This window comes from Silene latifolia, chromosome X (genome assembly GCF_048544455.1).
Source record: "Silene latifolia isolate original U9 population chromosome X, ASM4854445v1, whole genome shotgun sequence".
In the NCBI taxonomy this organism is placed as follows: Eukaryota; Viridiplantae; Streptophyta; class Magnoliopsida; order Caryophyllales; family Caryophyllaceae; genus Silene; species Silene latifolia.
This window is the reverse complement of record NC_133537.1, coordinates 152637650-152652438: the sequence shown is the minus strand read 5'-3', so window position 1 is coordinate 152652438 and position 14789 is coordinate 152637650. Positions and strand designations below refer to the sequence as shown.

The following is a 14789-nucleotide window of genomic DNA, read 5'->3' as shown; positions in this document are numbered from 1 at the left end:
GGAGCTAAATCATCGAGTAACTGCAGGAATTTTCCCACATTCCGACATCATAGCTTCCTAATTAGATCGGGTGAGGTCTACTCGGTCAAGTAAGCACGCGCACTCGGTCAAGTATAGTTAAGTACTCGGTCTGAACACTAATTAACTCGAAGATACCTGCAAAAACAACACCGCGTGTCGATTCCAACTAAGTTCGGAATTCGGCACACATTATCAAGTTCATTCACGCATTACTATTATTAACAAAGCCTATCATATTGTCAAACAACTGGAGTTTATTCCACTTACACTACACCCATTACCCTACTCGGTTTACCTACTACCGAACCTTCCGTAAACATACTCACGTCATCGTATTACATTTAAGCTTACTTTATATATTACTACTAAATTGAAACATTTAGATTAACACTAGTTCATTCTTTCATTCGACATGTAATTGCATAATTTTCATAATAAATGAATCTATCACTTCTCGCATAAATGCATACTTTTAAACAACTTATTCGGTCATGTCTTACATTCTATCATAAGCAATTCACCTTGCACGAATCAAATATTACGCAGCGGAAAAATTTCGACCATCATATAAGGCAATAACGCATTACCATATGCTATGTCTCGAATTATAACTCACTATACTATAATTATCATCATAGCAGCTACATAAATTTTCGTCACATATCTCATAACCATCATATAAGCTCACTAATCATCCAACGAGCTTCAATAATCTCATCAATAATTACCACACTCGGCCCAAACATTACTATCACACCTCTATTAATTCTAACAAAAACTTAACCGGAGGTAGCTCCGGCACAATTAACATACATAGCACACATAGACACACGGACTCCACATTCCCATCCCATGTGACTGGCTTAAGTGTCATGGGGCCAAGATTTTGAAATGAGGGCGCCTACTCACCCAAAATCTAGCATCAGCCGGGCTCCCATTACACATACACCAGGTTCATTTTATTAGACTCCCTACGTTCATTATGTTCGTTTGTTACAGGTTCCAAAATCGTCTCTCTGATACCACTTTGTAACACCCCCATATCCAGAGGAGCCTTAACTAGGCCTTCCTTAGCATATAAGGGCGTTACCATCTCGGTTACCCGAGGAAAGTAGTTATCAAACGTCAATAAAAGAACTATTAAGCTATATTACAAGTGATTCAAACCAAAATACAATACAAGGTACAACTCAAAGACTACTCGCTATGACCATCATATCTCGTGAAGACTCATCCCTGCCCGGACTCCAGCTATCCACAACATCAACACCTGCTAAGACCGACTGCTCACCATAAGGGATCACGGCAGACACATAACAAACAACCAAACAAGGTCAGTACTGAGATAAGACAAGACAACGGCAATTACAATCAACAATACAACCAATGATATCAGACCCAACCGCAATCACAATAATCCAACCAAACCTGTCACTGACTGTCCACTGGACCAGCCCTGCCAGTGGGGGACCGCAGCCATTCCCACCTAAGCCCCGCTCATCACACCGAGCGATAACCCTGTCCCATTAATGTGCACATCCCCTTCCGTGGCGGGTTCCACGAAGGGCGAAACTAGGGCGTGAAGTCACTCCCGCAAGTGACCCCACTCAGCCGAGAACGCATCTCGAGAACCATCAACAGCCATCACCACCACAATCATAAGACACACATTTACTGTATCAAACAACCATAATACTACCACAACGACCGACACACTAGACCATCTACAGAAACTGAGTAGGCGAACCTACCTTTAAGCAACCGCAACCAATCCATGCCGACAGATAACACATCCAGCGACCAAGCAAAGCCTATAACCATCATACAAATATCTATTACTATCAAGCAATCCTAACTATAGGGAACCAAGGCACGAATGATGATTATGACATACCTATTAGGGAGAAACTCAGCAAAAGACCGCTACCCGACACCAGTGACGCCCTCCCAAGGTTCAAAGATCTTCAAAAAGGCTTCCATGGAGGTTTTGAGGTGAAGGGAAGGGAAAGGGGCGACTGAAGGATAGGAGGAAAATGGCGGAAGTGATTTGCGGATTTAACAAAACGCGATATAAAACCCTCGCTGAAAACCCGGTACTCGATCGAGTACCCAACCTACTCGATCGAGTGGCCCCCTACTCGATCGAGTACCCTAGCTACTCGATCGAGTAGCCCCTACTCTATCGAGTACCACTCATAACACGCAGCCCAAACAGGTTTTGGCACACTTCCCTAAGACTACTTCCGCTCCCAAGGTCGGTCAACGGTGGTCAAAGGGTCCCTAAAAGGGCGGTTATTACAATAGTTCCGGCCATGAACCGCTCGTTTATCCTAATCAACGGATGTTGGATTGCAAAAGTATAGCATTGTTTGTAGGAATTAAATTCTCTCCCGGAAATAGCCCTCCAAAGGTGGTTAACAATGAAGTCGGAGGGCTTGTCGATGTCACTCCTTGGTACCTCAAAACCAAATATCCTTGCAAAGTGGTCTAAGGTGATTCTATGATCCGTATTGCAAAGGTGGAATTCCATATCGACATTCTTTTGTCGATTTGTGACAACACGGAGGCTACATAAGAACTCTAGTGTAAGGCTCAAGTAAGTGTCCTCATGGGAATAGAACATCTTCTCGAGACCCAAACCATTGAATAATACCTCCGTTTGATGCCTTATACCAAGTATTTCTAACACCTCAAGATCAATGAATTCAGTGGGTTCATAGGCCTTTCCTAGTTATTGCTCAAATCGTTGACGGTGTTCATTCTTGACAAAATATACCTCCGGGAAATGCTCAAGTTGTTCAACCTCCGGTATAATCTTGTTCTCTCAGCCCCTTGCCTCCCTTGAGGCGGTTGAAGTGGCACCCTTGCGGTGTTTGGGTGCGGTCTCGGCGGCTTTCTTGCTCTTGCTCCTTAAAAACATTCTTGCTTGACGTGGTTGGTAGGGACTTGGTTAAAAACCTTGGATTGATGATTGTGATGGGGTTTTTGTCATGGGGATTGTAAGGAGGATGATGAGATGTGGTTGTAATGTTGATAAGATAAGGGAATAGGGATGGTGGGGGACGTTTATATTGAAGGAAAGGGTTCTGGGTCGAGTGGGTTGGGGCTAGGTTCGGGCGTCCAACTAAAGAGCCCTGCAATTTTTCTATTCTGACCCGGGCATCTTGAAGTCGGTCCGAGCGACTTGTGGTTTGGGTCGGGCGTCCTGATGAAAGACCGCGCAAATTCCCATCCAGTGAAATTCTTGCCTTGAGTTGGAGCTCAGGTCGAGCGTCCTGATGAATGTCCGGGCGACTCAGATATTGAGCTGGGCATCTCAGGCATAGGTCGCGCGGCTGCAAGGTTTTATTCATTTCTTCCAGATACGGGCCGAGCGTCTTGCTCTTGGGACGGGCGTCCTGGCCTATAATCGTGGATTTTGAAGGCTTTGAGTCAAGCCATTCCCTTGCACCCTTTTGTAATTCCTTCTTATCTTTTCTTTTCCTGAAAAATGGCTCAAAGAGTAGATAAGAACTCTCCCTCACATCTCTTAAGTAAGGACTAAAGGATGTATGTACAATGCAGCTATTATGGTACAATGTGGAGATTGGAAAGAATATATTACAAATGGTGGTTTGTGATAGGACTCCACCAAACTAAGTTGAAATGACGAATTTCATTATCCATAGAGCTCAATGCTCTCAATAGATGGTCAAATGCTTGTGAATGGTCCTCAAGTAAGCATGAGTAAGTTTTGAACCATTTCATAATAGAATAGGGCTAATCCATGAGGGACCTCCCTTTGAACTCCTTCCCCATCTCCTTTGCTTTGTCATGATGGCCTTCCCGGCTCTTGTAACTAGCAAACTTGAGATTATTGAGGGGGGGGGTTCTGATTGCTCCTATTTCTTCTATAATTGATGACATAAATGCTTGGATTAATTGACCTTTCAAGGATAGAAGGTGAACTTTCATGGCATTGATGATGGGGTGTCTTGGGAGTTGGGATTATGGGTGCCAAGTTTTCATAAGTGGGTGATGTGACCATAATTAGAGCAAATTTAGTCCCCGAATTAGCCTTGTGCCCATGCTTTTTAGTGCATATTTGGGTCATTTATTGTCTTTAGTTCTTCGTTTTGCATATTCTTTGAGGTTTTGTGTCCTTGGTAGGAAGGGAGTGCAAACCTTGCATTTTCATGGCAAAATGAGGCTAAATTGATTGAATTCAATGACCAAGCATCAAGGAGAGACAAGATTAGAAGGCCTTTGTACATACTATAGTAGATGGGCAATGATGAGAAAAGATCCTTGCATCCCCGAGGAAATCCTCAAGGATTTTATGAAGAAAAAGGAAGAAAAGAAGAAGGAAAGAAACTGCCTGACAATCCGTGTGGATTGCCTAGAAGACGCCCGTCCACCACCCCACAATCCGAGCGTCTTCCCCTGAAGATGCCCGGGCAAAACCACCCAAAGACGCCCGTCTTTCCCTTCTGGACGCCTGTCCAGAAGCTACCAAATCCTCCCGTCCCATGCTAAAGACGCCCAGATTCCCAGACAGTCCCATTTCGTCTTCTACAAGCTTCAAGGAAGGATGCACATCTTTTCCTAGAGATCGGAGTCTCCCTAGAGACCGGAGTCTCCCATGAGACCGGCGATTCCTCAACAAGGGACTTAATCGTCATTTAAGCCCTTAGTTAACCCTAATTCATGCACCTAATCTCCACTATAAATACCCCATTAGTCTAATTAGAAGAGCATGTTCTTCTTAGCAATCTTTAGTGTAGTTAATATCAATAAAATCTCTCTTTAATCTTGTAATCAACATTTAATTAAGTTTTAATACAAGTTTTTTTTTCCTTAATCTCTCTCTTGTTCATCCTTTATTTTGGGTAATTGAAGATTATTTGGGTTATTATTGGGAGATTGACAACCTCTCAATCAAGCATCAAGTACTTCTTTTATTCTTTGCTTTATTATTGGAATCATTAGTAGGTAGAATTCTCTTAATCCCTTTTTAATTATTGTTAATCACTTTCATTTATGCATCATGTTTCACTTTGTTGGTATGATTGACAACCTTGCTAGCATGTTCAACATGATAATGAGTGAGTAGTTTCCTTAGCTAGGGTTAATGGGTAATTAGGGGAAACCAACATGGGGAATGATTCATGCTTAAATTAATATGCTTTCATAGTTTATTTGCTTGCTTGTTGTGATCTCAACTTATGCACATGTTATGTTTGATGAAATGTGAGCCTATGAATCCTTGCGTTTTTTACCCATCACCTATCTTTTCAATGAGACTTGTAAGACATAAACCAACTCGAGTCTCATTAGACCATGCATATTGTTGAGTAGGGAAGATTAAGTCGACTTGTAGGTGTTGTACAATCTAATCGATTCGGCTCCGGGACCCAAACTTTCCTAGGATTGTAAGATATAAACCATTTCGATCCATCACAACATTAATTGCTTGCTTATAACTTGAGAATATGTTTGTATGATCAATTCCCATGAATCCCCTAGGACCCCATGACACCCTAGTGCCTTTTATCAATTGTTTACACCCTTTTTTATTCATCTTGCTTGTTTACTTTCATTGCTATTTAGTTTAGTGATCTTCTACTTTAAACCCCAATTGTGACACCCTTAGATACCACTAGTTGCAATAGAAATCTCATCTCAATTCCCGTCCCTTGGGATCCGACCTTTACTTGCCTCTTTACTAATTGTAGAGTTGTTTGTGAAGTTATAAATTGTGTTTTGGTCTAGGTGCTCCTAACAACAAGTACTGAAAACTAAACCCCACGAGGGAACACGACCAAAAATGGCGCCGTTGTCGGGGACGGTGTAAACTTGATTTAGATTTTCTTACATTGTTATTAGTTGTGTCTTTATTTGCCTTGGGGAAGTAAAACTCCTCAAGGTTTGTTCTAACTATTTTCGAGTTGTTTGATATTTTGTATGTCTAGAAGATCACAAGGTGACTTGTTACCCTTTGATCGCGAAATTGAAAGGACTTTGACAACCAATAGAAGACTTCAACCAAATACTATTGAGTTCATCAACCCTTTTGCAAGAGAAGGTAAGAAGAACCCAACACAAAAAATACCCACAATGCCTAAGTTTTCATCACATTCCGTACCCACCGAGGAAAACCTACCCAATGGTACTCCCACACCACAACATCTAACCGGAAATTTTATCGCCAAATCCGCATTTATTCAATTAGTCGAAAGAAGCCAATTTGGGGGGATGCCAAGTGAAGACCCTCATTCTCATATGGAGACTTTTTGCGACTATTGTGATGCGATTTATCAAACCGGTGTAACTCAAGACCAAATTCGATGGGTCATATTTCCTTTTTCTCTAATTGGCACCGCGAAACAATGGTTGAAAGGCCTTGAGAAGGCTACTCTCGGAATTGATTCTTGGAAAAAGTTGGCTCTAGCTTTCTACAAAAAATTCCACCGGAAAAGACTAACATGCTAAGAGCTCAAACTACGGGCTTTAAGCAAAGAGATGAAGAATCCTTGTATGATGCTTGGGAGCGATTCAAGGGAATTTGTCGCTCATATCCTCATCATGGACTTAGCGAGTGGTTCTTGGTACAACAATTTTGGAACGGTCTTTATGAAGATTTGATGTGACCATAATTAGAGCATATTTAGTCCCCGAATTAGCCTTGTTCCCATGCTTTGTAGTGCATATTTGGGTCATTTATTGTCTTTAGTTCTTTGTTTTGCATATTCTTTGAGGTTTTGTGTCCTTGGTAGGAAAGGAGTGCAAACCTTGCATTTTCATGGCAAAATGAGGCTAAATTGTTCAATGACCAAGCATCAAGGAGAGACAAGATTAGAAGGACTTTGTACATACTATAGTAGATGGGCAATGATGAGAAAAGATCCTTGCATCCCCGGGGAAATCCTCAAGGATTTTATGAAGAAAAAGGAAGAAAAGAAGAAGGAACGAGACTACCTAACAATCCGTGCGTCTTCCCCTGAAGACGCCCGTCCCTCACCCACAACCCGTGCGTCTTCCTCCACAAGACGCCCGGGCAGAATCTCCAGAAGACGCCCGTCTTCACCCCCTGGACGCCCGTCCAGAAGCTGCCAAATCCGCCCGTCCCGTGCTAAAGACGCCCGGATTCCCAGACAGTCCCATTTCGTCTTCTACAAGCTTCAAGGAAGGATGCACATCTTTTTCTAGAGACCGGAGTCTCCCTAAGAGACCGGCGATTCCTCAACAAAGGACTTAATCGTCATTTAAGCCCTTAGTTAACCCTAATTCATGCACCTAATCCCCACTATAAATACCCCATTAGTCTAATTAAAAGAGGATGTGCTTCTTAGCAATCTTTAGAGTAGTTAATATCAATCAAATCTCTCTTTAATCTTGTAATCAACATTTAATCAAGTTTTAATACAAGTTTTTTTTCCTTAATCTCTCTCTTGTTCATCCTTTATTTTGGGTAATTGAAGATTATTTGGGTTATTATTGGGAGATTGACAACCTCTCAATCAAGCATCAAGTACTTCTTTTATTCTTTGCTTTATTTTTGGAATCATTAGTAGGTATAATTCTCTTAATCCCTTTTTAATTATTGTTAATCACTTTCATTTATTCATCATGTTTCACTTTGTTGGTATGATTGACAACCTTGCTAGCATGTTCAACATGATAATGAGTGAGTAGTTTCCTTAGCTAGGGTTAATGGGTAATTAGGGGAAACCAACATGGGGAATGATTCATGCTTAAATTAATATGCTTTCATAGTTTATTTGCTTGCTTGTTGTGATCTCAACTTATGCACATGTAATGTTTGATGAAATGTGAGCCTATGAATCCTTGCATTTTTTACCCATCACCTATCTTTTCAATGAGACTTGTAAGACATAAACCAACTCGAGTCTCATTAGACCATGCATATTGTTGAGTAGGGAAGATTAAGTCGACTTATAGGTGTTGTACAATCTAATCGATTCGGCTCCGGGACCCAAACTTTCCTAGGATTGTAAGATATAAACCAACTCGATCCATCACAACATTAATTGCTTACTTATAACTTGAGAATATGTTTGTATGATCAATTCCCATGAATCCCCTATGACCCCATGACACCCTAGTGCCTTTTATCAATTGTTTACACCCTTTTTTATTCATCTTGCTTGTTTACTTTCACTGCTATTTAGTTTAGTGATCTTCTACTTTAAACCCCAATTGTGACACCCTTAGATACCACTAGTTGCAATAGAAATCTCATCTCAATTCCCGTCCCTTCGGATCCGACCTTTACTTGCCTCTTTACTAATTGTAGAGTTGTTTGTGAAGTTATAAATTGTGTTTTGGTCTAGGTGCTCCTAACAACAAGTACTGAAAACTAAACCCCACGAGGGAACACGACCAAAAATGGCGCCGTTGCCGGGGACGGTGTAAACTTGATTTAGATTTTCTTACATTGTTATTAGTTGTGTCTTTTTTTGCCTTGGGGAAGTAAAACTCCTCAAGGTTTGTTCTAACTATTTTCGAGTTGTTTGATATTTTGTATGTCTAGAAGATCGCAAGGTGACTTGTTACCCTTTGATCGCGAAATTGAAAGGACTTTGACAACCAATAGAAGACTTCAACCAAATACTATTGAGTTTATCAACCCTTTTGCAAGAGAAGGTAAGGAGAACCCAACACAAAAAATACCCACAATGCCTAAGTTTTCATCACATTCCGTACCCACCGAGGAAAACCTACCCAATGGTACTCCCACACCACAACATCTAACCGGAAATTTTATCGCCAAATCCGCATTTATTCAATTAGTCGAAAGAAGCCAATTTGGGGGGATGCCAAGTGAAGACCCTCATTCTCATATGGAGACTTTTTGCGACTATTGTGATGCGATTTCTCAAACCGGTGTAACTCAAGACCAAATTCGATGGGTCATATTTCCTTTTTCTCTAATTGGCACCGCGAAACAATGGTTGAAAGGCCTTGAGAAGGCTACTCTCGGAATTGATTCTTGGAAAAAGTTGGCTCTAGCTTTCTACAAAAAGTTCCACCGGAAAAGACTAACATGCTAAGAGCTCAAATTACGGGCTTTAAGCAAAGAGATGAAGAATCCTTGTATGATGCTTGGGAGCGATTCAAGGGAATTTGTCGCTCATGTCCTCATCATGGACTTAGCGAGTGGTTCATGGTACAACAATTTTGGAACGGTCTTTATGAAGATTTGATGTGACCATAATTAGAGCATATTTAGTCCCCGAATTAGCCTTGTTCCCATGCTTTTTAGTGCATATTTGGGTCATTTATTGTCTTTAGTTCTTTGTTTTGCATATTCTTTGAGGTTTTGTGTCCTTGGTAGGAAAGGAGTGCAAACCTTGCATTTTCATGGCAAAATGAGGCTAAATTGATTGAATTCAATGACCAAGCATTAAAGAGAGACAAGATTAGAAGGCCTTTGTACATACTATAGTAGATGGGCAATGATGAGAAAAGATCCTTGCATCCCCGAGGAAATTCTCAAGGATTTTATGAAGAAAAAGGAAGAAAAGAAGAAGGAACGAGACTGCCTAACAATCCGTGCGTCTTCCCCTGAAGACGCCTGTCCCTCACCCACAACCCGTGCATCTCCATAAGACGCCCGGGCAGAATCTCCAGAAGACACCCGTCTTCACCCCCTGGACGCCCGTTCAGAAGCTGCCAAATCCGCCCGTCCCGTGCTAAAGACGCCCGGATTCCCAGACAGTCCCATTTTGTCTTCTACAAGCTTCAAGGAAGGATGAACATCTTTTTCTAGAGACCGGAGTCTCCCTAGAGACCGGAGTCTCCCTAAGAGACCGGTGATTCCTTAATAAGGGACTTAATCGTCATTTAAGCCCTTAGTTAACCCTAATTCATGCACCTAATCCCCACTATAAATACCCCATTAGTCTAATTAGAAGAGGATGTTCTTCTTAGAAATCTTTAGAGTAGTTAATATCAATCAAATCTCTCTTTACTTTTGTAATCAACATTTAATCAAGTTTTAATACAAGTTTTAATTCCTTAATCTCTCTCTTGTTCATCCTTTATTTTGGGTAATTGAAGATTATTTGGGTTATCATTGGGAGATTGACAACCTTCCAATCAAGCATCAAGTACTTCTTTTATTCTTTGCTTTATTATTGGAATCATTAGTAGGTATAATTCTCTTAATCCCTTTTTAATTATTGTTAATCACTTTCATTTATTCATCATGTTTCACTTTGTTGGTATGATTGACAACCTTGCTAGCATGTTCAACATGATAATGAGTGAGTAGTTTCCTTAGCTAGGGTTAATGGGTAATTAGGGGAAACCAACATGGGGAATGATTCATGCTTAAATTAATATGCTTTCATAGTTTATTTGCTTGCTTGTTGTGATCTCAACTTATGCACATGTTATGTTTGATGAAATGTGAGCCTATGAATCCTTGCATTTTTTACCCATCACCTATCTTTTCAATGAGACTTGTAAGACATAAACCAACTCGAGTCTCATTAGACCATGCATATTGTTGAGTAGGGAAGATTAAGTCGACTTATAGGTGTTGTACAATCTAATCGATTCGGCTCCGGGACCCAAACTTTCCTAGGATTGTAAGATATAAACCAACTCGATTTATCACAACATTAATTGCTTGCTTATAACTTGAGAATATGTTTGTATGATCAATTCCCATGAATCCCCTATGACCCCATGACACCCTAGTGCCATTTATCAATTGTTTACACCCTTTTTTATTCATCTTGCTTGTTTACTTTCATTGCTATTTAGTTTAGTGATCTTCTACTTTAAACCCCAATTGTGACACCCTTAGACACCACTAGTTGCAATAGAAATCTCATCTCAATTCCCGTCCCTTGGGATCCGACCTTTACTTGCCTCTTTACTAATTGTAGAATTGTTTGTGAAGTTATAAATTGTGTTTTGGTCTAGGTGCTCCTAACGACAAGTACTGAAAACTAAACCCCACGAGGGAACACGGCCAAAAATGGCGCCGTTGCCGGGGACGGTGTTAACTTGATTTAGATTTTCTTACATTGTTATTAGTAGTGTCTTTCTTTGCCTTGGGGAAGTAAAACTCCTCAAGGTTTTTTCTAACTATTTTCGAGTTGTTTGATATTTTGTATGTCTAGAAGATCACAAGGTGACTTGTTACCCTTTGATCGCGAAATTGAAAGGACTTTGACAACCAATAGAAGACTTCAACCAAATACTATTGAGTTCATCAACCCTTTTGCAAGAGAAGGTAAGGAGAACCCAAGACAAAATCAACCCACAATGCCTAAGTTTTTATTACATTCCGTACCCACCGAGGAGAACCTACCCAATGGTACTCCCACACCACAACATCTAACCGGAAATTTTATCGCCAAATCCGCATTTATTCAATTAGTCGAAAGAAGCCAATTTGTGGGGATGCCAAGTGAAGACCCTCATTCTCATATGGAGACTTTTTGCGACTATTGTGATGCGATTTCTCAAACCGGTGTAACTCAAGACCAAATTCGATGGGTCATATTTCCTTTTTCTCTAATTGGCACCGCGAATTAATGGTTGAAAGGCCTTGAGAAGGCTACTCTCGGAATTGATTCTTAGAAAAAGTTGGCTCTAGCTTTCTACAAAAATTTCTATCCACCGGAAAAGACTAACATGCTAAGAGCTCAAATTACGGGCTTTAAGCAAAGAGATGAAGAATCCTTGTATGATGCTTGGGAGCGATTCAAGGGAATTTGTCGCTCATGTCCTCATCATGGACTTAGCGAGTGGTTCTTGGTACAACAATTTTGGAACGGTCTTTATGAAGATTTGATGTGACCATAATTAGAGCATATTTAGTCCCCGAATTAGCCTTGTTCCCATGCTTTTTAGTGCATATTTGGGTCATTTATTGTCTTTAGTTCTTTGTTTTGCATATTCTTTGAGGTTTTGTGTCCTTGGTAGGAAAGGAGTGCAAACCTTGCATTTTCATGGCAAAATGAGGCTAAATTGATTGAATTCAATGACCAAGCATTAAAGAGAGACAAGATTAGAAGGCCTTTGTACATACTATAGTAGATGGGCAATGATGAGAAAAGATCCTTGCATCCCCGAGGAAATCCTCAAGGATTTTATGAAGAAAAAGGAAGAAAAGAAGAAGGAACGAGACTGCCTAACAATCCGTGCGTCTTCCCCTGAAGACGCCCGTCCCTCACCCACAACCCGTGCGTCTTCCTCCACAAGACGCCCGGGCAGAATCTCCAGAAGACGCCCGTCTTCACCCCCTGGACGCCCGTCCAGAAGCTGCCAAATCCGCCCGTCCCGTGCTAAAGACGCCCGGATTCCCAGACAGTCCCATTTCGTCTTCTACAAGCTTCAAGGAAGGATGCACATCTTTTTCTAGAGACCGGAGTCTCCCTAGAGACCAGAGTCTCCCTAAGAGACCGGCGATTCCTCAACAAGGGACTTAATCGTCATTTAAGCCCTTAGTTAACCCTAATTCTTGCACCTAATCCCCACTATAAATACCCCATTAGTCTAATTAAAAGAGGATGTTCTTCTTAGCAATATTTAGAGTAGTTAATATCAATCAAATCTCTCTTTAATCTTGTAATAAACATTTAATCAAGTTTTAATACAAGTTTTTAATTCCATAATCTCTCTCTTGTTCATCCTTTATTTTGGGTAATTGAAGATTATTTGGGTTATCATTGGGAGATTGACAACCTTCCAATCAAGCATCAAGTACTTTTATTCTTTGCTTTATTATTGGAATCATTAGTAGGTATAATTCTCTTAATCCCTTTTTAATTATTGTTAATCACTTTCATTTATTCATCATGTTTAACTTTGTTGGTATGATTGACAACCTTGCTAGCATGTTCAACATGATAATGAGTGAGTAGTTTCCTTAGCTAGGGTTAATGGGTAATTAGGGGAAACCAACATGGGGAATGATTCATGCTTAAATTAATATGCTTTCATAGTTTATTTGCTTGCTTGTTGTGATCTCAACTTATGCACATGTTATGTTTGATGAAATGCTAAGCCTATGAATCCTTGCATTTACTACCATCACCTATCTTTTCAATGAGACTTGTAAGACATAAACCAACTCGAGTCTCATTAGACCATGCATATTGTTGAGTAGGGAAGATTAAGTCGACTTGTAGGTGTTGAACAATCTAATCGATTCGGCTCCGGGACCCAAACTTTCCTAGGATTGTAAGATATAAACCAACTCGATCCATCACAACAATAATTGCTTGCTTATAACTTAAGAATATGTTTGTATGATCAATTCCCATGAATCTCCTATGACCCCATGACACCCTAGTGCCTTTTATCAATTGTTTACATCCCTTTTAATCCATCTTGCTTGTTTGCTTTCATTGCTATTTAGTTTAGTGATCTTCTACTTCAAACCCCAATTGTGACACCCTTAGACACCACTAGTTGCAATAGAAATCTCATCTCAATTCTCGTCCCTTGGGATCCGATTTTTACTTGCCTCTTTACTAATTGTAGAGTTGTTGGTGAAGTTATAAATTGTGTTTTGGTCTAGGTGATCCTAACGACAAGTACTGAAAACTAAACCCCACGAGGGAACACGACCAAAAATGGCGTTGTTGCCGGGGACGGTGTTAACTTGATTTAGATTTTTTTGTATTGTTATTAGTTGTGTCTTTCTTTGCCTTGGGGAAGTAAAACTCCTCAAGGTTTGTTCTAACTATTTTCAAGTTGTTTGATATTTTACAAGATGGACCTTATAGATTGTTTTGTAGAGGACCACTTAAGTATACCTTTTTTCAATGATCCCATGCAAGAATTGGAAGCCTTGGAAGCAAGTGAGGCTTAAAATATGTATTGGGAATTTGAGGTAGATCTTTTTGAGGCCGCTCTAGCTAACAAAGAACTTACTCATGCACAATCCGAATTAGTGCATAACATCCTTGTGGAAGCATGTCAACCTATATAAGATGAGCAATCCATCCTAGAAGACATCTTACAAGCTCAAGAGCAAAAGGAATTCGTCATGGAATTCGAAGGTGATGAGATTGATGAGAATGAAGAACAAGTTGAATATGCCATGAGAATGGAATGCCTAATGGAGATAGAGCAAATTCTCAATGAACCCTCAAAGGAGGAAAGTGAGGTACAAACTCCTACTCTAAAAACCCTTCCCCCAAATTTGAAATATGCTTACCTTGATGAATCAAAGACCAAACCCGTGATTGTTAATGATAGACTTGATGAGAACCAATTGGGAAAATTGCTTGACGTGTTGAAACAACATGAGAAGGCTATAGGTTATAGTCTAGATGACCTTAAGGGGATAAGTCCCAAATTTTGCATGCATAGAATTCATGTAGAGGAGGACCATAGACCTACCATTCAACCTCAAAGAAGATTGAACCCCCACATGCAAGAAGTTGTCAAAGGAGAGGTTATGAAATTACTTGATGCGGGAATCATATATCCCATATCGGATTCTTTATGGGTTAGCCCCGTTCAAGTGGTACCTAAGAAAGGAGTTACCACGGTGGTGACAAACGAAAAGAATGAGCTAATACCCACAAGGAAGATCACCGGTTGGCGTATGTGTATTGACTATCGAAAATTGAATTCCGCAACAAGAAAGGATCATTTCCCCCTACCATTCATTGACCAAATGCTTGAGAGGTTAGCCTCCAACAAATTCTTTTGTTACCTTGACGGGTATTCGGGATTCTTTCAAATCCCTATACACCCGGATGACCAACATAAGACCACCTTCACATGCCCTTATG

The 14789-nt window shown here is 40.5% G+C and overlaps 3 non-coding genes across 3 annotated transcripts; all 3 read right to left on the bottom strand.

Annotated features, from left to right (window-relative positions):
- Positions 1-6485: 6485 nt before the first annotated feature.
- On the bottom strand, positions 6486-6592 carry LOC141624524 (small nucleolar RNA R71). The gene has a single exon (XR_012534331.1). It is a non-coding gene; the product is annotated as a small nucleolar RNA R71 (small nucleolar RNA).
- Positions 6593-9067: 2475 nt separating this feature from the next.
- Positions 9068-9174, bottom strand: LOC141625458 (small nucleolar RNA R71). Its single transcript, XR_012535237.1, has one exon. It is a non-coding gene; the product is annotated as a small nucleolar RNA R71 (small nucleolar RNA).
- A 2499-nt stretch (positions 9175-11673) lies between these two features.
- LOC141625446 (small nucleolar RNA R71) lies at positions 11674-11780 on the bottom strand. The gene has a single exon (XR_012535225.1). It is a non-coding gene; the product is annotated as a small nucleolar RNA R71 (small nucleolar RNA).
- Between the last annotated feature and the right edge of the window lie 3009 nt (positions 11781-14789).